Source organism: Mixophyes fleayi, chromosome 9 (assembly GCF_038048845.1).
Source record: "Mixophyes fleayi isolate aMixFle1 chromosome 9, aMixFle1.hap1, whole genome shotgun sequence".
In the NCBI taxonomy this organism is placed as follows: Eukaryota; Metazoa; Chordata; class Amphibia; order Anura; family Limnodynastidae; genus Mixophyes; species Mixophyes fleayi.
Genome location: NC_134410.1, coordinates 90,772,837 through 90,795,595, shown reverse-complemented (window position 1 = coordinate 90,795,595; position 22,759 = coordinate 90,772,837). Strand labels below are relative to the sequence as shown.

Genomic DNA, 22,759 nt, shown 5'->3' with positions numbered 1-22,759 from the left:
TCAACAGTCACCATGTCAACAAAAAGCATTAGATTTAAACCAATACAGAAACAAAAAAACAGAAGAAAATGTTAAGAAAACCTTTAGTGGAACCACAAGTGCCAGCATGTCCTAGAACCCAGGGTCCACTGGGACCTATAATGCACCAAAGAAAAATGCAATAAAACACACCGTTGTAAACAATAATCGAAAAAAAAAGCATCCCTCATTCAACCTATTTAGATCCACAGTCTTCAACTGTATTACATCCTTGGATTTTTTGCAAAATAAAAAACCCTGGTATACGTCGCAAAACTAGCTCCTAAAAGCTCTGCTGCAAAGTGAACTCTTAGCAGCACTGGTCTTATTTATAACACCGGGGATTTCCCATGGGTTGAACTCAAGCACTGAGTGACCGCCTCTGTCTCGTGTCTTTAGGCCGGCTCATGTCATCATGGACACCTTGTGCATTGTGCAGAGTGACCTAGAGTCTATGAGGAACATCCCGACAGCAATACCGCTGCTGACCAAACTTTTGGTGGTAATGCACTACTGTGCTTCAGGGTCATTCCAGATCACAGTGATTATTGCAACTGGAATTTCCAAGCCACCTTCAGTTGTGTGCTCAATGTTGTGCTGCGGATATTCCTGATGAACACCCAGCAATTTAAACATCTGCCACTCGATGAGGAGTCCATTGTGCCCATAAAGCAGCAGTTTGCCACCACATCTGGCCTTCCACAAGTTATAGGGGCAGTAGACATATGTAGCTCCGGTTCCGTTGGGTGAAAATGCTTCTTTTTTACAATAGAAAACAGTTCCACTCGCTCAATGTCCAGGCTAGTGTGATATGTATGGGTTAGGTTAGTATCAAAGTTTAGTGAATATGTGATGGATATGGGTTAGGATAGTGCTTATCTCTTGGGTTGTGCTCTCTATTGATTGGTTTGATTGAGATCCATTTTATTGTAAAATTCCTGGAGTAGTGCATCCTGCCCACTGTTTCCTCCTCCATCTGAGTCTTTTCCACATCACGGGTCACCTCTGCCAAGTCCTCCCCTTCTTCCTCTGTATCTTCACCTAACATAGTGTATGAAAAAACAATATTACATAAACATCAATGTTTCACTCAATAACATCCATGTTTTTGCATTATATTAATAGATTTCATAAAAAAAATTGTCTTTTTTGTAACATGCAAATCAGAGTGTATATGTGAGCTCATATTTTCTCCAAAATTATCAAAAATTTACTAACATATCAATGCATCAACCAGCATATATGTGTTAAGTGGAGTGTCACCTAGGCATCTTTTAGAAATATCGAAGTGATCGGGTCTAAAAGGACTCAGCAATCTTGAAGACCATTGTCAGATTCTACAATAGGCTGGCTAGGTTGCCCTAAAAGTGCCAAGGATTTTGAAGTTTCATTTGCATTGCAATTGGCAAGTGCTAATTATTAATTTATTTTAATTGTGTTAAAAGCCAGCTAGTGTTTGGGGTGTTTCGATTTCTGTAAACAAAACACTGTTGCCTGTTTGGTCTTCAACTAGAGGATACAATGTCTAATCGAATATGTCAATAGTTAATAAATGTGTTTATGCTAGCCAAGGACTGCATTGCTAAACAATGGATGGCTTCCACAACCCCAATGCTTACGTGATTGCATTAATTTAGTAAATGACACAATTGGACATTAATTATTTGTATATACTAGCATGAAATTTCCTTTAAAATATGAAAATATTTTGGGTTGTTGAGTAAACTCTCTTTATGCGTTACCCTCCATTTCAAAATCTTCTGACATGGATTAAACCTGTGGGCACCCATGATAATGCAAAACAAAAAAATAAAAACAAAGATGTCTATCTGCGCAATCTATCCACAAAGCTGCCTCTCCACTTATGGTACACAATCCCCAAGGAGTACTAAGACAATAATATAAATAACAAATATAAGAGAAGTTGGCGCTACAGGATACCACATACAAATGTCAGGATAAGTATAGTAAAACAATATAATCAAGAATGAGCGCTGATGTGTCACCAAAAAGCAGCCTAAGTCATCATAGAAGGAGCCACTTTCTCCCAAACAGATATGCAAAATAGAAAATGGTAACTCACAGTGCTAAAAGGTTCACAAAAACAGAGATGCCAGCAGCATAAGTAGATAACTGTAACACAAAAGAAAATATAGACATAGAGCAGTAAAGTCCCAACAATTCAATAGGGTCTCTAAGGTGTCCTCAAGGGTGATCCCTCTTCCAAGTGTATTCTGGGTGGCCGAGTATTGGATAACCACGTGAGGGGGTCCCCGTAGGGTATATGCTTACAAGATGATTTCTTGAATACTTAATATGTACGAGCGGCCACTAAGAGGAAAGATCCATCTGCGCATGTGTGAACCGCATACTATTCGAGCCTCTTTCTGGGACATATCCAGACTTCCGGATTATGACCATGTGACCGCTATCGTAATAGACACTAGGCGTGATTTGTCAAAGTGTACCATGTGACCAGATCTTACAAGTTTAAAAGGACCATTTGTTTGTTTACCTGTTACCTTGAAAAAGAATCTATCGATTTGAAGCACCACGTGATGAAGAGGGATTCCAATTAACCCCTTAAGGGCTTGCACTTACTAGAAGCCAATGAAAATATGGCATATCAAATCAAATATATGCGTTTAAGGGGTTAATTGGAATCCCTCTTCATCAGGTGGTGTTTTTGTGAAGTTTTATATTAATCACGGAGTGCTAAAAGGTTTTTATAGGTGTACATGTGATGTATACATACAGGCTGTACTATGTTTGCTTTTTATTCCATTTTATGTATATCCATTTGAAAAGCATGAATGACGAAGATCGCTAAAGAAGAAAAATCCTCATATTCTATCAGGAACTTTTCGAAGGATTAGTGACTTTTATTTTGGACAACTTATCCTGACATTTGTATGTGGTATCCTGTAGCGCCAACTTCTCTTATATTTGTTATTTATACCCATGATAATGTGTTTTATGTCTATTGTTTTCTTTATAATCTGTTGTCTATATTATATGCATTTTGTATTCTATAGTCTTTATCTCCTGTTATTCCGTAAGAAATATGAATGTAGACACTTATGTTACCTCACAATACCATCTTTATAATCAATATTATAATGTATACCACTTTGTTATGTAAAATATGTGATGTTTGTTTTGAGTTTCTCTGATTATGTATGTTCTCCCCATGTTTGCGTGGGTTTCCTCCGGGTGCTCCGGTTTCCTCCCACATTCCAAAAACATACTGGTAGGTTAATTGGCTGCTAACAAATTGACCCTAGTCTGTGTGTCTGTCTGTGTCTGTGTGTGTGTGTGTGTGTGTGTGTGTAAGGGAATTTAGACTGTAAGCCCCAATGGGGCAGGGACTGATGTGAGTGAGTTCTCTGTACAGCGCAGCGGAATTAGTGGTGCTATATAAATAAATGATGATGATGATGATTATGTGGAAAAATACATTAGAAAAAAAAGATTACTGTTATATTTGGTCCATTACAAAGCAATATGGCTTGTAATAACTTTCATTGGACAAAGTATAAGGCCTGCTATGTAATAGTGATGTTTTTGATTCAGTATGTGAGTAATATAAACCTCCCAGTTTAAGTTCATATAAAAGTGGTGTAGAGGTGTGTTTATTTGTCCTATGATGGTCCATGTGTGGCATTTTATATTTCACATTGCAGCCTAACATTATTTGGATGTCTCTATGTATGTGCGAGATAACATTTATCAATTAACTAATGTGTCATATTTCTACCAACAGAATGCCTCAGCTGCCTACACCTCTGCCAAAGACAACGGAGTGCTAAGGAGGAGACTGCAGAGGAAGCAAAGGAAGAGGAGAAGAAGGAGGCCCAGGAATCATCCTAACAATTGAAGGAGGAGGCACAGTCGACTGGTCAAGAATGTAAGTATCTTGATGGTATAATGTAATCTAATAGGACTTATTTTGTTTTCCAGCATAAAAGTGTAGCCCTCAAAAAGCCTTTCTTTCCCAAAGGTGTCTGACAACATGAACCTAGTAAGTGTTTGTTGCCAAGCAACCCCCCCCCCCACCCACTATATATCTGCATGTGTCTCCAAAAAGTAGTAGTCCTCTGTTTAGCATAACATGAACCTTTCCAGAGATTTGTACCACTTCTGAACTCTGTTCACACATTTTCCAAGCTCTGCAAAATACACCCATAAAGCTATGGCATGTTTTATAAATGTCCTAAGATTGCAATTCTAAGATTTTCTTTTTTACAGCTGACAAAGACATCCACTTTTCCAGCAACTCAGCCCCAGTTTCCAGTCTCCCAACCTCACTTGAAAGTCATCCAGCCTCAATTGAGCAGCTTGGTGGCTTTGCATGTTCACAAAACTATTGTATTGTTATTAATTTAAGAATTGGGTACATTATCATAGGCAAACCGAGGGGGAGTTTCCTAGTGCCTGGAAACCCCCCTATAAGCCTGGGGCACTGTATAATTGAGGTGGCTGGACCCTGCTCCCGCTTCACATAGCTCTGCTTGAAAAGGGAAAGCTGCGTGCACCTAACAGTAGTGCACGCAGCATTGCCCATGTATATTATGGGGACAGGAAGAGTTGGAGAGCAGCCAAGCACTGTCTAAAATTATAGCCACGCCCCCATGCATGCTGGCGTGTTGTGGAAAGCCCCTCTACAAATCCTGCGTTTGCCGCTGATTATCCCTTATATATTTTACACGTGCAGTTATATTATGGTTTATGAAAATGAGGGAAACATTTTTAACACGTTAAGCAAAGTGCGAATTTACACACTTATAGATGAACTGAATTAATTGATTATCTAAAGGCAAATGCAATCACAAGTATAATTTAAAGTTATCAAAAAATTATTTGTCATCCCCAGAAATTCTGTTTATAGACATCCTGAACCTCATTAGCACGGCAGTTCACTCTCAACACCACAACAAGCGCAGACAGTCCGACCGTCAGCTGCTCTGCACCAGAAACAACCCCCGAGATGAACAATATCAGAAGATAAAGAAATCACAAATTCAACAATCTTTTCTGCATTAACCCAGTAACTTCATAACAGAAGTACCATTGGAAGACATTTTCTCTGCAAGGTTCCTAAAACTTGGGAAATTCCTTACCACAGAAATTAAACTATGGTGGGATAAATCAACACTGAGCAAGTAGATTGAGCACAAACGTATACCAAGAGGTTTAAGAATAATCAAAAGACCCACTTTCACACCTGGTGACGAAAAATTTGAAGAAGAATGCACATCATCCTACATAATTGCTCTTACCAACTTATGGAACTCACAATCAAAGACGGAAACTCATCACTGCAAGAAATCAAACCAAAGAAATTTCACCTACGGGTGAAAGAAAGCTAATGACTACTAGCAAATAGCAAAATTCCACTACACAGAAGGAGCAAAACTAAGCCAGACCACAATCAACAAAGAAAAGAAAGACGTTATGAAGAGACTCACAGATTATAACAACATATCCACACACAGTACAGAAACGCAGACAACACAGAAGCCTGTCTGGACCATTTTTTAGAGCTTCTCAACCAACAATTGGAACCACTGTACACGAACAAGGAGAACACACCAACCCTGAAGTGGAAAAAGACATCCATAGACTGAGGAACAAGAGGAGGAAAAAGAAACCAGAAACACAAGAAAAATAAAAAATAAAACCAGAAGGCATCTTCAACCTGAGCGACATCTCTCTCAACACACCGATCATTTCCCTACTCAACAAAGGTCTAAAATTCGCACCTAGCAATAAACTTAACCATTTCAACACCTACATTGACCTACACAAGTTCACCAGAAAACTCTGATTGAAGAAATACTACATGAGCAACAAAGACACTAACCCACAAACAGCAGAATTCATCCAAACAAACCTACGGTCAAAATCCAGGTTCCACCCCCAACACTTCTATGGAGCATTCATAAAACATTTGAAAGCCTAGTGGAAAAGGATCTCGAGAAAATCCACATCATAAACATAAGCACATGTAACCTTTCCCCACAGGAACAACAAACTCACCATACTGAAGAACAAGGATATCGTAACAAATAATACCTAAAATCACCACACAAGTCCTGGAAATCCTTAATGACCTAGAATGAAACCAAGACTACATACAATGCACCTGTGATGTCACATCACATTACACGATCATCAGTCATGAATCAGAATGTGCATACAACAAACACTTCCTTCTAGAAGAAACCTCAATCCCACAGAGCCATACAGATTTCCTGCTGAGAAGTATGAACTACCTCCTGACCCACAACTACGTTTAGTTTGAAGGAGAATACTACAGACAGGAACAAGGCACTGCGGTGGAAACAAAAAATCGCACCAAGCTATGCCAACCTCTTTATGGCAACATGGGAAGAAGACACCATATAGAAAAACAACACCTTTCTAGAAAATCTGGCAATATGGTGAAGATATATAGATAACATAATCTTCATCTGGAAAGCTGAACAGGAAGAAATCACTTTGAATTTGAGGTTCAGAGACTACATCATCAATGATCTGCACCTCAAATTCACCACAAATATCAACATGAACAAAGTGGACTTCCTGGACCTCACAATCTACATCAAAGTTGGGACCCAGAACATCAAAATATTCATAAAGGAAGTAGACTGTAACAACTACATCTCAGCAGACAGCAACCACCACAAACCCTGGCTACGAAATATACCAGGAGGCCAATTCAAAAGACTCCAAAGAACCTGTTCAACCCTCCACAACTTTGAAGTACAAGCAAAACATCTGAAAGAAAAATTCCGGGAAAGACACTTAAAACCCACAACTACTAGTCAAGGAATTCAAGAAACTAAAAAACACAAAAAGAGAACAGCTACTTTTGGCTGGATCACTTACAAATAACTTATTGTAGATCTTAATTTTTTAGGAGTGCAGTGCTCCTCTGTATATCATTGGAAATGTACTTATCTTTTTATACTGGTATGTGTGGAAAGGTATTAACTTCTGAGACAGTATATCATGTTTTGGGTTTACAACTGTCCAGAGACAGGTAATCTCATGTTAATTAGACCTTTTCTTTGCTCAGTGACCAAAACGTCTGTTGAGCCTGAAAGACAGGAGGAGGCAATTATATTTTCTGGTAGACTCCCTATGGAAGTGATCACAGATGAATGTGAATTTTATAACTTAAATTGTGTTCAAAGCAAGATTAGAGAAATGTTATATACTTATGGTAAACATTCAATAGGAAACCTCAGACGTAGTGGTGCCACAAGCAGCAATGTAAAAAGGGGTTAAACCAGTCCAGGCTGACTTATGTGCAGGCTGCATGAAGCACCTGGATTGGATAGAGGGGCAGGAGGCTGGGTTACTTCCTGCCAGGGTATCTGTGTAAATCTGTATTAAAAGCTCATCGTTTGTCCATGTATCAGTATCATACCATCTGTAACTTCTGGAAAAATCACTAGTACCATAAACTGGCATGTGTAACTGCTAGTAACTATTAGGATGCTTGAGCTAATAAATCATCATTGCTTCCAGATCCTGCTTTGATGACTATTTGCCTGCTGTAATTCCTGTGACCTACAGATTAGATCAAATCTAATCTGTTATCCGGCTGCTCTGAAGTTGGAACCCAGGGTCTAGTACTAACGCTCTGCCCGCTACCCTGCAGCTCTGGCCAGTGTAATAGGCCAGGGGGAACTATCCACAGCAACCCTGACATGAAGGCAAGAGGTCAGGTGTACTAGCAAGGGGGTATCATAGCAGCGAGAGTTATCCAGAAAGACACAGTAGCAAAAGCTACTGCGGTTAGAGGGCACATTCGGGAGAAAGAAAGGGGATTGTGACAATGCAAACCCAGCCAGTCCCCAGCAAACACAACAGACAGGGTGGCATAGAAGGTCCATCCTGTCCCACTACTCAACTACAAAGAAAAAGAAAAGAAGCCCAAATTAATACAACCACTCTTCATCACTCAGTACAGCAGCAACCACAAAAAACTAGAACCCATCCTAAGAAAACACTAGCGCATCCTCCAAGATGAAAAACTGAAACAATCACTACTAGAAAGACCGAAAATCATTTACAAGAAAGCAAATAACCTGAAAAACAAATTGACAAAGAGTTATATTCCAAAAGAGTGCAACACAACCGCTATCTGGCTTGAAGAAAACAAAATCGGCTTCTACTACTGCAATGGATGCACAGCCTTCAAAAACAGCAAATCAAACACCACAAAACTTACAACAGAGTTCACCTCAAACAATAAGAAGAGCACCTACAAAATCAAAGAAATGATAACATGTGAGACCATAGGCGCGGTCTACCTTCTGGAATGTCCCTGTGGACTGTAATACATAGGACGGACAATCAAAAGCTTCAGAACTCGGATTGTAGAACACATCAGAAACATAAAAAATGAAGTACAGACCCACAGCGTTTCTGAACACTTCATGCTCCACCATGAAAATGACCCATCAGAACTCTCCTTCATCGGCATCAAACATCTAAAGAAAGCCTGGAGACTCCTTTGCAGAAATATCCAGGGAGGCACACCACACAATGAACACAGTCTCCCCTAAAGGATTCAACATAGACTTCAAACTCAGCACCTTGTAGAAATACCAATAATTGCACCCCCCCACACCAATCCAATTGGACCTGCACTCACCTCAATCCACAATCCCCACCCCACAAATCACTCTAAATCCCTTTAAAAAAATTAACGAAAAGGACCTACCCCTACAACACCCTTCCCATACCCCCTAAATAATCAAACCATCACACCTGAACCCTAACATAATAGCCTCCACCCAATAAATTTAGAATATGAACATCAACATCTACACCACCACACTAAATTAAATTAACCCACATTACTACATGTAGTAGCCTAAATTAACTAAAATACTACATGTATACCCACCTAAACTCAATATCACCAAACATTATTAAACATAACAAAAACAAAAAACCATCACAGAATCCACAATATGACAATTACGCTCATTTCAATCCCAATCCACCCAAATCATCTGAAAGTGTAAGACCCTATTACCTTACCAAAAAAAATCCCCAAATAAAAACAAAAATCACCATAAATCCTAAATCTTAACCAATACCCCTCCAAATGGCATTAAAAGACACATACATTCCCTACCTCACAAATACTGCAACACACCCCTACTCAATTTAAACCAGATATAGTCACCCCAAAAGACACCCCCTTCAGCTTAAACAATACCCAAAAAATGCTAATATTTAATTAGAATCAAACTGCATTTAAATACGCCACAATCATCAATCAATCCACACTTTCCCATGCCACCACCCACACCATAACCACCAATCTACTTCCTTTCCCGAAATACGCCAACCGAACCCCATTGGTCCCACCCGTGGAGCCTCCCTACAAAACCTTACAAGAAACCTGCTCACACATCCCTGAGGAAGTCAGCCCAGATGAAACACATTGGAAAAGGAGAACACTACCTACTACAGCTGATCTGCACAACAAAGAAGCACTACTGTCCGAAAAAAAAACAACAGGCCTGCAGTAGATCGCATATCCGTGTATGTGTTCCACACACTGAAGCCAAAACTTGAATTTCGACATTTAGAACGCACAGTATACAGAAAGAGCAATGAGGAAATAAGTATAAGTTACCATGCGCTACAACAGAGGAATTTGACCCCAATAAGTGCTCTTATCATAGCAAAACACTACTGGATACCCATTCTAAACACCTAAAATCACTCACCTCCCACACTTAGTATCACACCACTGAACGTTCACAGCACACACACCAGGGTCACCTACATACACACAGTCACTTACCCAAAACAACACAAACCTTAAACAGCTTAAACGTAAAGCAGGTGTTTAACACAAGAGCTATAAACAAAACTGCGTTAGAAACATAACTATAAGTAAAAGAACCTAAGACAAACATACAGAAAGGTCCCCTAATAAACTGGGCAAAAATTTTTGAGCACTGCAAAAGAGAGCATAATACATAAAAAATGAGCTTTAAGCGCCACATAAGAGCTATAGACCCTACAAAAGAGCTAGACACAGCAAAAGAGCTAAAATGCAGCAAAAAAGGAATTCTGAACACAGCAAACAAGCTATAACCACTGGTAAAGAGATTAAACACACAAGAAAAGTTCCAACTCTCTTCCTCCTTCTCCTTTTTTTCCCCTTCCTCTACAGGTTCCAATGTGAACATTCAGAACACATACCAACAAAATTCAAAAAGACAAAACAAAGTATGAGAGAGGCCATTAAGCCGAAGGAGTTTAAAAGCATGTGTTGTGAGCTGAATATGTTACTTACCAATAAGGGGTTAAGCCTGGGACGGAATCAGCCAATTGGAACGAGGTGGGAGTGGTTGTTGAAAGAATATATCCAGCAGTAGAGGAGGGAGAGCTTCCTGTTTCCTGGGTCCGGATAACTGGCAGCATCAGGCTAAGTAGTTCTTTTTATATTGCATTTTGCTGTCTTTGTCTGCTCTTATCTTTTCCCTCGCTTCCTCTATCCCCTTTTTCTCTCTTCTCTCCCCTTTTTTCGCTTTATTTCCTTCTTCTCCCCCCTTTTTTCGTTGTGCCTATAGCCTCTCCCCTCCTCCGTGCCATGGCATCCACCCGTCCCCGTCGTTCCAGGTCTGTCCCCTCCAGGTTTCCCCCCCCCTTCCCCCCCCCTCCCCGTTCCGTGGCTTCTACGGAGGTGCCTTCCTCCGCTTCCCGGGCTGCCGCTAACCCCCCTTCAACCCAGCGTGTAGTGCCGGGTCCGTCCGGCGGGTCTGGGCGGGGGGCGGGGCATAGTCTAAGTGGCGCTGCTGCCGCGAGGGGTCCTCGTGGGGCTGGCATTAGGCGTGCCAGGAGATCCAAGGCGCCGGAGCGGGCGGCTAGGCCGCTTGTTACCGGCGCAGGCTCCAGAAAGAAAGGGGCAGTTGGCGCTAGGGGCAGGGGATCTCCTTCCCCGGCGCCCGCGGCGCCAGGTCACTTCCGGCCCTGGTTCCCTCAGTCAGCACCTGCTTCTGGGCTCAGGGATGGGGGGTCCCCAGTCGTTAAAGCGGTGGGGGCGGGGGTTCCAGCTCCCTCTGCCTGTCCCCAAGGGCTCCCTTCTCCCTATAGGGGTCTGGGCCCCATTATATTTGACCCCCCTTCTGTTTCCCCCTCCATCACCAGCATCCAGGTTTCTGGGCTTCACGGGGCTCAGCCCCACACCAATATGCAACAGGAGATTCTCCCCCTTTTGCCAGCCTTCCACGGGGCATTAACGGGCAGCACCCCCCCCTCCCTTTTCCTCGTTCCAGAGACAGCCCACCCCCTACCTCATCCCCTCTACTATTTTCCTTGGAATCCTCTGGGAGGGCCGGTATATCATCTAACCAGGCCCCTGGGCTGTTGGGGCCAGCCCCGGTCAGTTTTTCTAATAACTGGGGAGCAGTTTCACATCAGGTCCCCTCCGTAGTCCCTTCTGTAATGCGGTCTTGCGGCCCTTCAGTTCCAGCAGTCAGCTGGCCTTTTACACCGGCACCATGTAACCAGCCCGGGTCTGCCAGTACAAGCACCCAGGGGTTTCTGCCATACCCCCCCAAAGATTTCAGGCCCGTTTTAGATGTTGGAAGTGAGTGGTCGGCCCCCTATCCTTCCTTGTCTGGGCAGTACCTTCACGTGTATCCTAGACCCTCCTTTTATAATTCCGCTGTGTGTTCTAGTAGGGATCCTCAGCTCCCCCCACCAGAGCAGCTACGGGATCGTAGTCAAAGGGTCCCTCCTCCCGCTGGTTTCTATGGTCATCTCACGAATGCTCCACCCTTAGTCACCCCGGCAGGGGTCCCGCCTCACATTTCACACAGTTTGTCTCCCCCGCGTGCTAACGTGTCTTCTCATCCAGTGACACAGGTGCAGCTGTCCTCCGCAGGGACACAGATGGACGAGGGCGGGGCAACGAGTCTTCAGCTGCGGGGAGAAGAGTCGGTGCAGGCAACAACGCAGCAAGGGGCTCGGCAGAGTGGATCGGAAGATGAGGACGTAACGGGGGCTGTTCGGCAGGAGGCACTGGGAACATCCGGTGAGTATAAGGGCTCTACTATATGTAATACACAATACATGTCTGATTCTAGCATTTCAACTACCAGTGCAGAGTCAGCTTCATCTTCCCCCAGGCAGGGTCAGCGCAAGCTGATTAAAATACTGAACACTCATTTTGGGGGAGCTAAGAGGAAGAGCAGAGACAGGTTAGATACCACCTCTTCCACACCAACAGGAGACCCGCTAGTGAAGTGTGAGAACACAGCATTGTCGATAGGAATTAGACGCAGCATGAGATATAAGATTAAGAGAGGGTATTATGTTGACATATTTGAGCTGACAGCGGACACACAGAAAGATTTGGGGGCCGCGTGCGCGAGAGGTGGAGTTGGTGAGGATGCGTATAGAAATTTTTCTAACTGGCTAACGGGGTACTGTGTTTTTTCGGCTTGCTATTTGGAAACGAGACCAGATGCAATTATAGACGTTTGGAAATATCTCCATTTGATTAACGAAATGCATAGTTGTGAACGCCCCGGGACCTGGAGGTTGTATGATAAGCTTTTCCGGGAGAAAGTGCACGGCCAACATTATATGCCCCTGGCCTATAAGGATGTAGAAATTTGGATGAGATTGAATAGAGCCCAGATGGGAGGGGTGCACATGGGGTACGGCCCCCCGCAGTTAGCTAGGTTTCAGTACGGGGGGAGACGTGGTGCTCCCCTGTCCTCAAGGAATCTGTGCTTTGCTTTTAACAACTCCTTATGCGGGAGGGGGGAGGCATGCCGTTACAGACACGCCTGCTCCAATTGTAGAGGAAGTCATCCCCTCAAAGACTGCCCTAGGGGCACCGTTGGCGTCGGTAGGGGACGGGGAGGGGCAGGGGGTGCTATCTAAGGCGGTTTCTCCCATTATATTCCCAATCCTTTGTAGGTGGCTGGCTCTTTATCCGGATGCGGCCCAGGCCTCTTTCCTTAGAGAGGGTTTTCGCCTCGGTTTCCGCCTCCCCATTGACAGTGGGGTGACGGGGACCGCCGCCAGGAACCTTCGTTCCGCGTATTTACATCCTGACATTCTGGCAGAGAAGGTTGGTAAGGAGATAGGCCTGGGACGTATGGTGGGCCCCTTTTCATCCCCCCCCATTCAGGATTTAGTCATTTCCCCGGTCGGGGTAGTACCAAAAAAGGCCCCGGGAAAATTTAGATTAATTCAGCATTTGTCTCACCCAGCGGGCAACTCGGTTAATGATGCGATTGACCCTACAATTAGCTCAGTGGTGTACCAGTCCTTCGATGATGCTTTAACCTTAGTTAGGGAGTTTGGCAAGGGAGCGATGATGGCTAAATTGGACATAGAATCCGCTTTTCGCCTCCTCCCTTTGCATCCCGAGTCCTTTAAATTTATGGGTTTTAAAATTCGGAACGAGTACTATGTGGATCTATGCCTGCCAATGGGCTGCTCGGTTTCATGCGCATATTTTGAGGCTTTTAGTTCCTTCCTCCACTGGTGTGTCGGGGCGGGAACTGGACACCGCGGCATAGCGCATTATCTAGATGACTTCCTGTTTATAGGCCCAGCCAATTCCCCTTGTTGTAAGGACATTTTGTATTCGGCACAAGCGCTATTCCGGGTGATGGGCGTACCAGTAGCTGCAGACAAAACAGAGGGCCCAGCCACATGCTTGGCCTTTTTAGGCATAGAAATTGACACAATAGAAGGTTGTTGTCGTTTACCCCCTGATAAAATTGTTAAATTACAGTCACTGATTGAAGAAGTTATGTCGTCCTCGTCCTGCTCCTTACGGAAGGTTCAATCTCTGTTAGGCTCCTTCAATTTTGCTTGTCGGGTGATACCTATGGGACGAGTGTTTTGTAGAAAATTGCAACTAGCAACGTCGGGTTGCCGTAGTCCCCATTCCCAAGTACGGCTGTCAGAGGAAATTAGGGAGGATTTGGTTGTATGGAAACGGTTTCTGGCGGTTTTCAACAGTATACGAGTATGGCCAGCACCCTCAGTATCCAGTACATCCTTGGACTTACATACAGACGCATCTGGCTCGAAAGGTTTTGGTGCTTTTTTCCAGGGAGAGTGGTGCGCGGCGCCTTGGCCGCAGTCATGGGAGAATGAGGGGTTGGTCCGGAACTTGTTAGCTTTGGAGTTGTTTCCCATAATCGTGGCTTTAGAGTTGTGGTCTGATCGGTTGCGCGGTAGGAGTGTGGTATTTTGGTGTGATAACCTGGGTGTGGTCCAGGCTATTAACAAGCAGAGCGCCTCATCACGCCCGGCGATCAACTTGTTACGAGTCTTGGTATTGAGATGCCTAGAGTGTGATATTAGTTTTCAGGCACGGCATGTTCCTGGCGTAGATAACCAGATAGCAGACTCTCTTTCTCGTTTTGACTGGCAACGTTTTAGGTCTCTGGCCCCGCATGCCCGTGTAACGGGCTTACAGTGTCCCCCTTCTGTTTGGCAGATGATACGATAGGTATAAAGTGGCTAGCGGAGGCGTCCTTGGCTCCTGCGACTAGAAGGTGTTATCAAGGGGCATGGGAACGTTGGTTGGGTTACCAGGCGTCTTTCAACAGCAGCATTTCAGGTCAGATTGCCTCTATTACGGGCTTTATGTGGAACCAGTATAACGAAGGGGTGTCTAAAGCGAGAATGGGGTCTCTCTTAGCCGGTATTTCATTCATGGCTAGGCTTAATGGTACACAAGATCCCACGAAGTCATTTATTATATCAAAGGCTTTGAAAGGTTGGTCTAGAATGCAGCCGATGAAGAGTGACACTCGCCGGCCTATTGACGGCCAAATTTTAGCTAGGCTGGTCGAGGTTTTGCAGAAGCTAGCTATGGATGATTATGAGGCTTTGCTGTTCGGGTTAGCTTTCTCAGTAGCGTATCACGGTGCTTTCAGAATTAGCGAACTAGTAGCCAGATCCAAGAATGACGTAGGGGGGCTTTACTGTCTAGAAATGTGATTTTACAACCTAGCGTTATGCGCTGTAAGATAGTTAAGTCAAAAACAGACCAGTTAGGCCGAGGTCATTGGTTGACAATTACAGAGCAACAGGGAGCAGTTATATGCCCAGTCATGATGGCCAATAAATTTGCTAGTCTCCGGCCCACGGGGGAGGGTGTGTGGTTAACTCATATGGACAAGACCCCTTTAACTAAATTTCAGTTTAACGCCTTGTTGAAACGGGCGCTAGGGGAAATAGGTCTGAATCCTGCAGACTATGGTACTCATTCTTTCAGGATAGGGGCTGCCACTGCCGCTGCAGTTGGGGGTGCATCTGTCCCCGAGATTCAAGCACTAGGGAGATGGAGGTCACAGGCATATAAGAAATACATCCGGCCTTATAAGGAGCCTTGAAAGGGCTCTCACTGCTTGGTCTTGAATCTCCTCAAGTCTTTCAGTATTCTCTATCGCTTTCATCTTATCCTTTTCTCCTCTATCACTTGGTGACTCAGGGCTGTGCTGCTCGCTGTGTTGAACGGGGGCGTGAAGGGATTTTCTCCCCTTGTTTCCTTGGCAAGGCCTGATTAGTGTGTGTGCCTCCCAGGGTTAGAAGGGGTTTTTTACCTTCATGTGGGTTACCAACTTTCCTTTTCATTTGTTTAAGAGTTAGAATAAATTAGTTTTGAGAAATAAATAAAAAATAAATAAAAATAAATAAATATTAAAAAGTTTGAACAGGTGTCCCTCATATGGGGTATAAATGTGTAGCTAATGAAAAAGTTTTCTTCCGTGACAAATACTTCAATTAAACGGGGGTGGCCCCTCTGGTAAGGAGGGGCTATTTCCAGCAAGAAGGCAGCAGACTTAGAACACGTTTTGTTGGTAGTCGTTATGGTTTCTTAGATATGGGTATGATCTGATGAGACTATTTATTTTGTCCTAGGTTCCACGGTGATGACGACGCGAGTATGGGTCGTGGGGCATTCGTTTGTTTTTTGGGCAGCGAAGCACAGATTAGCGGATAGGCGGTTCGGTTTCAAACACCCAGTTGACATCAGGTGGTTGGGCAAGAGGGGCATGTTATGGGCGGAGTTGATTCCCACGTTGTGTAAGGAAATGGAGGAGCACGGTACCCCCGATATAGTTGTGATTCATCTGGGAGGTAATGACGTGGGTAGAGGAAAATCCCTAGATTTAATCATAAACATTTGTGAGGGTCTTGCGCAGATACACGCCCGATGGCCTTCAATGAAGGTTTGTTGGTCTAATATAATTCCTCGGTTGTCTTGGAGGTCATCTATTCCCCCGGCCACATTGATAAGGGTGGTTAAAAAGATAAACGGGTACGCAAGGCAGAACGTGAAAAGCATGCAAGGGGTAGTGATAAGTCATCCCGGGTTAACGGTGGACAGGAGACATCTTTTCAGAGCGGATGGGGTGCATTTGTCGGCAGAAGGAATGGTTTTATTTATAGAAAGTATTTTTTCGGAGTTGAGGGGTTTAGTTTTTTCTGTAGGTGGCGGGCCGCGTGGTCCATAAGAACACACGGCTGTGGTGGGAGAGCATGGCAGTCAGATGGTTGTTAAACATACGGTACGTAAGTGTGGGCAATGTAGCCTTGGTTCCCTCGTCGTTATCAGACTCGTTGATGCTCTAGTAAGGAGTATCAGGTTTTGCCTTGAAAGGGCTTGACCAGTTTGAGTCCAGAGGGTATTGAGTTAATTTATAGTCGATAGTACCGGCCAATAGATAAGGTGTTAAACCGGGTTGGTGGAAAAGAGACGATCTTCCACAATATTGGTTTATGTTGGTTTAGCTGGCTGCCCTGCTCTTCGCCACCTATATAAAAAAGGTCCAAATTGTTGATAGGAATTTTTGATAGATTTTGATAGAAATAAAATAAAAGAAAAGAAAATAAAAATAAATAAAATAGTTTATAGAAAATAAAATAAAAATAAAAAATAAAAATAATAGCAAAAATAAAAGGACCTTTTTATTTCCAAACTTAAGTCGGTGTCCGTGTCTTTATTTTATGGTTTCTAAGTATGGTGTAAGGTTAACACAAAGGTGGTTTTACATATGGGGGGGGGAATCAACACTATGCATTTTAGTATGAGAGAGGCCATTAAGCCGAAGGAGTTTAAAAGCATGTGTTGTGAGCTGAATATGTTACTTACCAATAAGGGGTTAAGCCTGGGACGGAATCAGCCAATTGGAACGAGGTTGGAGTGGTTGTTGAAAGAATATATCCAGCAGTAGAGGAGGGAGAGCTTCCTGTTTCCTGGATCCGGATACCCGCCCTGTTTTAAGTATATCAGTGGATACTTCTTGTCACGAGGAACGAGGTGTGTGAGCGGTGGGAGAGCATGGCAGTCAGATGGTTGTTAAACATACGGTACGTAAGTGTGGGCAATGTAGCCTTGGTTCCCTCGTCGTTATCAGACTCGTTGATGCTCTAGTAAGGAGTATCAGGTTTTGCCTTGAAAGGGCTTGACCAGTTTGAGTCCAGAGGGTATTGAATTAATTTATAGTCGATAGTACCGGCCAATAGATAAGGTGTTAAACCGGGTTGGTGGAAAAGAGACGATCTTCCACAATATTGGTTTATGTTGGTTTAGCTGGCTGCCCTGCTCTTCGCCACCTATATAAAAAAGGTCCAAATTGTTGATAGGAATTTTTGATAGATTTTGATAGAAATAAAATAAAATAAAATAAAATAAAAATAAATAAAATAGTTTATAGAAAATAAAATAAAAATAAAAATAAAAAATAATAGCAAAAATAAAAGGACCTTTTTATTTCCAAACTTAAGTCGGTGTCCGTGTCTTTATTTTATGGTTTCTAAGTATGGTGTAAGGTTAACACAAAGGTGGTTTTACATATGGGGGGGGAATCAACACTATGCATTTTAGAACAAAAGAGAAAGCAACACCACTGGCAAGAAACACACACCTGGAAATTCACCCTGCTAAGAAAAACAGCACAAAATATTAACATTACCTGTCTTCTTTATCTAGAACACAAAAAAGCACACACCACGGTTCACCTTGGAAACCCAAAACATAGACATGTGTTTTAGGCTACGGCTCAGATAGAGATTGTATTGCTAAATGTTCAAAGTCAAATTGTATGAGCCAGGCTCTTCGGACAAATAGTCCTTCAATAGGACTAGATTCAGATGCAATGGTCTGTTAATGCAAAAGTCTGGTAATTGCGTAGCATGGTGCAATTTTATTGCAATCATTGCTTTTCACTGGGAATTTGCCAGATAATAAGGGTATTAGAGGCTTGAAATATTCCATTTATTTTTATCATATTTAGAAATTAAAATATGAAATAACTTAATTCTAAATGCAGAAGTACTTTATTCTCTAATGTACATACACATGGGTGTCAATTTTGTGTGCACTAGTGAATTTAACTGCGCTGATTACTCTGGCTAATTCCTTCAGACCACTTCCTTTGGATCAGGATTGCAGGGTAATGAGTAGAGTGCAGAGGCATGATGCTGGACTCAAGCAGGACAGTATCAAATCAAATACACATGAATGGGGCGCTAGTTACCCTATAATGATCGATCAAGATGCAGCTATCTAAACGGGATCTGGACCCGTCAAGATATAAAAACTAATACAATAAAATGAGATAGCGCAAAACTCAGATCGATATAAAAATTTATTACAAATGCATGTATACCCAAAAATTAATAAACATTTACTACACTATAATCTGGTTAAATGATTACAATGTTGGAGGAGACCTGACAGTCATGGGACTAAATCAGTGGCATAGTATCATTATACATGTCATAGTGAAAGTATGGGTATTCCACTAAAGCAGTAACACTTAGGGTATGTAAATTGTGTCACACATAAACAAAAGACCTAGTACAGAGAGCTTTCAGACACTGATAGATATCCTGAGTATCATGGAGATTAGCTGCTAGGAGTATGATGTTATAGTAATTGTCGCTATGCAGATAGTTATAGATCTCATCAAAGAGAATCTAATACACAAGAAACAGCATGCAGTGAACAAAAACGATAAACAGGTAATTCCAATTGATGAAACGTGCTTAAATAGTCTCCAATTAAAACATTGATTGGAGTGTGAATTCAGAGGAATTGCAGAGGGCTTCCGTTAAAAGATCCGTCTCATTAAATTGATTTCCAGACTGGTTTGAATATGCACCTCTATACAATAAATCTCCTCAAAATATCAAATGACAACAATCAAGTCCAAGCCGGTATGAGGATATAGCACGCTGCATGTCGGGCTCAGCGTCCTCCAGCCACAGTTTCAATCGTATTAGCGTCCATTGAAATAGACCGTGAAAAGTGGTGAATAATCACATTAAGTTCAGTGTCCTCTGCCTGCAGATCAAACCATGTCGGCATCCGTTTTCAAAAGAGGTGCAGAGATCAATGTGTAGTTAACAAGCAGAATGAGCTCAGTCCGACCCCGGGGTATGGGAAAGAGAGTAGTATATTTCTGCCACGTCTCTAAGTCTCTAAGCCTCCAGGTCTCCGATGGATAGGTGCACTTCGCCTGACGCGTTTCTCGGCACTGACTTGCCGTTTCCTCAGAGGCAATGCTCAAGCAGGACAGCTAGGAGATCAGCAGGAGCAATGTAGGAGATAAGTAGCATGGAGAGTATTGCTAAAATAGCTCTTAAAATAGCTGTTACATATCTCTGAAAGGCAGTGATGATATAACCATGTAAATCCTGGATATAGATCTCACCTGTCCTGAAGGCGGAGTTCTAGGAGTGTAGAGATAGGCGAGGAAAAGCAGTCCAATGCTTATTTTGGCGCTGGAAACTACACAATCCAGCATGTCTGAGCAGCAGAGAGACCAGAGGTGATGCCAAAGCCTGCCACTTGCAGAGAGTTTGGTGTCAAAAAAAAAGAGAAAGGAGCATGGTGCACCCATTGCACAGTGCTGCTAAATCCATTAAGCAGGCCAGGGAGCATAACATCCACTGGCAGAGTGAGTACTGTGGAGAAGAGAGCTGCAATGAGAAGCATTGCCAATACAGAGATTCAATATGTTCAGGACTGCTGTAAATACCTTAGAAACAGTTGCCAGTCTAACAGGGAAAACTGCCAGTCTTGCAGAAAGAGCTGTCAATTGAATAGGAAGAGCTGATCCTGTTGTTTTTTTTCAGTTTATATTAATTTCCTTACAAGTCCTGTTTGGGTATGTGGCTATAAGTTCAAATGTGCATACTGCCCACATTAAGTCCACACCCAAAGTTCAAGTAATCATATGGGCAGCACTGTGGCTTAGTGGTCTGCACCTCTGCCTCACAGCATGAGTTCAATTCCTGACCAAGGTTTTATCTGTGTGGAGTTTGTATCGGGTTCCTCCTAGGTTAATTGGCTGCTGTCAAATTGACCGTACTATTGTGTGTGTTAGGGTATTTAGACTGTAAGTTTCAATGTTTCAATGAGTCAGGGACTGATGTGGGTGACAAATATTTGCTGTACAGTGCTGCAGAATTAGTGGCACATGATGATTATATGCTAAGAGAAATTTAACATACTACAGTTATATGGTGACATGTTCAACATGGTTGTCATTGCTGATTTGATACCAATGTTATTGTTGATTCTTCTACTGTGACATACAATTGTGTTACTGTTATGCTAATCTTCTACACACAAATTGTGAATAAATCAAGTTGTCAGTCATGTATTAAAATAAAGGTTCATCCAGCTTTAATGTAGCGATTGCATGTAATAATGAATAGTGTTGCATGTACTTTGAAGTTTGGTGTTTTACACATTCTTAGATGTCGCCAGCTGGGTTCACAAATAATATTAACGTTATTCCTGCTGTTATTATTAGTACAGTGTATCAGGTAATGCAGCATGTATTAAGACAGCCTGACACTATAAATTAGCATCTCTCTTCAGCTGGGGTCAGGGGAGCAAGGATTGCCTCAGTAACTGAATTCCTGTCACAGCAGAGATCATCATGTTTAATCTCTGAAATCCGATGTATCAGTTTTCATATATAACTTTCTTCAGGGATAGTCATGCATTATGGGGTCAGTGTGATAATATTTATATAAATATATATATATACATATATATATATATATATATATATATATACACATATATATATATATATATATATATATATAATATAAATGTCTAGTGGCGTGTGTTAGTCTGTCTGTGTGTGTGGAAAAAATAAAACCAAGCTGCAGCGCCACCTGCTGGGCGGAGTTATACACTGACCTACTAAATTCTTAGTGTGTGTGGAAAAAAAAATTCAGAAAGGGCTGAAATTTGGTATACTAAGATGTTTTTAATTTGTTAATTTCATTTGTTAATTGTTAAAAGTGTTTATAAAGATTTAAAAAAAAATATATATATATATATTTCTTGAAGGAGAAGTGACAGTTGGGAGTGGTTGGTGGTTGCCGGGGGTGACAGTGGGGAGTGGTTGGTGGTTGAGGCCTGGGCTATGGCCCAAATGCATGACAAGATCCTTTTTAACACCTTAAGTAGCTTGATTTGACTAGAATGCATGAGTATCATGCACGGGTTAACTTGTATATATATATATGTATATATATAAATACATACATATCCATACATACATATATATACATACATACATACATAAATAAGAGCATGTTGGAGGAATGCTCTGCAGGATTCTTTCGGGAGCAGATACTGTTTGGTGATGAGCTATGTTCTACAGGTATCTTTAATAAGCAGGCACAGTCTTGGAGGGAGAAATGCTCTGTAGGGATTTTGTAGTTCTAATTTTTTATGAAGTTGCTTTACTGTCTCTTTCTAAGACACCCAGGCCCTACACTACGATAAAGCTAAACTAAGAAAATGTAATAGTACTGTATGTGTGTATTCCAGTGAGCACACAAATCTGTGAATTAGCAGATCCAACATTTTGTGAGTGACAGCAATCTCACTACATGATAGTGCTGAATCTGCAGCTAACCGCAGGATGTGATGGCAAACCATGTCTGTATTGCTCAAGGAACACGTCCATTAAGGCTTCTGCCTTAATCGTCGTAATTTCATTGCCTTTTGAAGTTTGAGTGAATTACAAGAGAGTGTTGCATTCGAGCTTGCACTTACCTGAAGGGGTTAACAGGGTTGTAGACCCGACCAATGATGTTAGGGGGAGGGTCTTGTGTCTTTGTATAGTATGCTGCATTTCCTGGTGGGAGTCACTCGGCTGGAAAAATCCTGTAGGAGAGCACGAGGAGACAGATAAGGATTACTTTATTCTTAAACTGTATTTTTTGTTTTTCTCTTTTGCCTTTTCTTGTTGTGTATTTCTAGTTGTTTTTCACTCTTTTAAATCTCATTTAACTCCTTTTAATCTTTCTGCCTTGTCTTTTTTTCCTTCTTGCATATCTGTCCCCTTTCTTCTATCCCCCCTCTGTCCCTTCATTCCCCCCTTTTGTTGTTTTTTTTGTGCTCTAGTTAGCTGTAGTATGCCCCGTCCTACAAGGGCTGTGGTGAGGCCTGTGCGCCTTCGCTCCGTGGCCGGTGAATCTCCTACCTGCTCGGGGACTTGAGGCAGAAGGCAGTCTGTCGGGCGCGGCGGTTCAGACTGAACCACTGGGCAGCGCGTGCATGCGCAGATCGCGGCCTCCAGCGCAGGAGTCCACTCCCGTCGCTGGAGCCGGGTCTGCGGGTGGGAAGTGGTGCAGAGTAGCTGCGAGGTCTCAAAGTGCCCTCAGTAGGGTGGAATCCATGGGG

General features: G+C 42.6%; 1 long non-coding RNA gene across 1 annotated transcript; it reads right to left on the bottom strand.

Annotated features, from left to right (window-relative positions):
• Nucleotides 1-201: 201 nt before the first annotated feature.
• On the bottom strand, nt 202-22,304 carry LOC142101655 (uncharacterized). The gene is made up of 3 exons (XR_012679101.1): nt 22,130-22,304; nt 19,758-20,010; nt 202-1,059 (listed from the first exon to the last, which is right to left on the bottom strand). It is a non-coding gene; the product is annotated as an uncharacterized LOC142101655 (long non-coding RNA).
• Nucleotides 22,305-22,759: the final 455 nt, after the last annotated feature.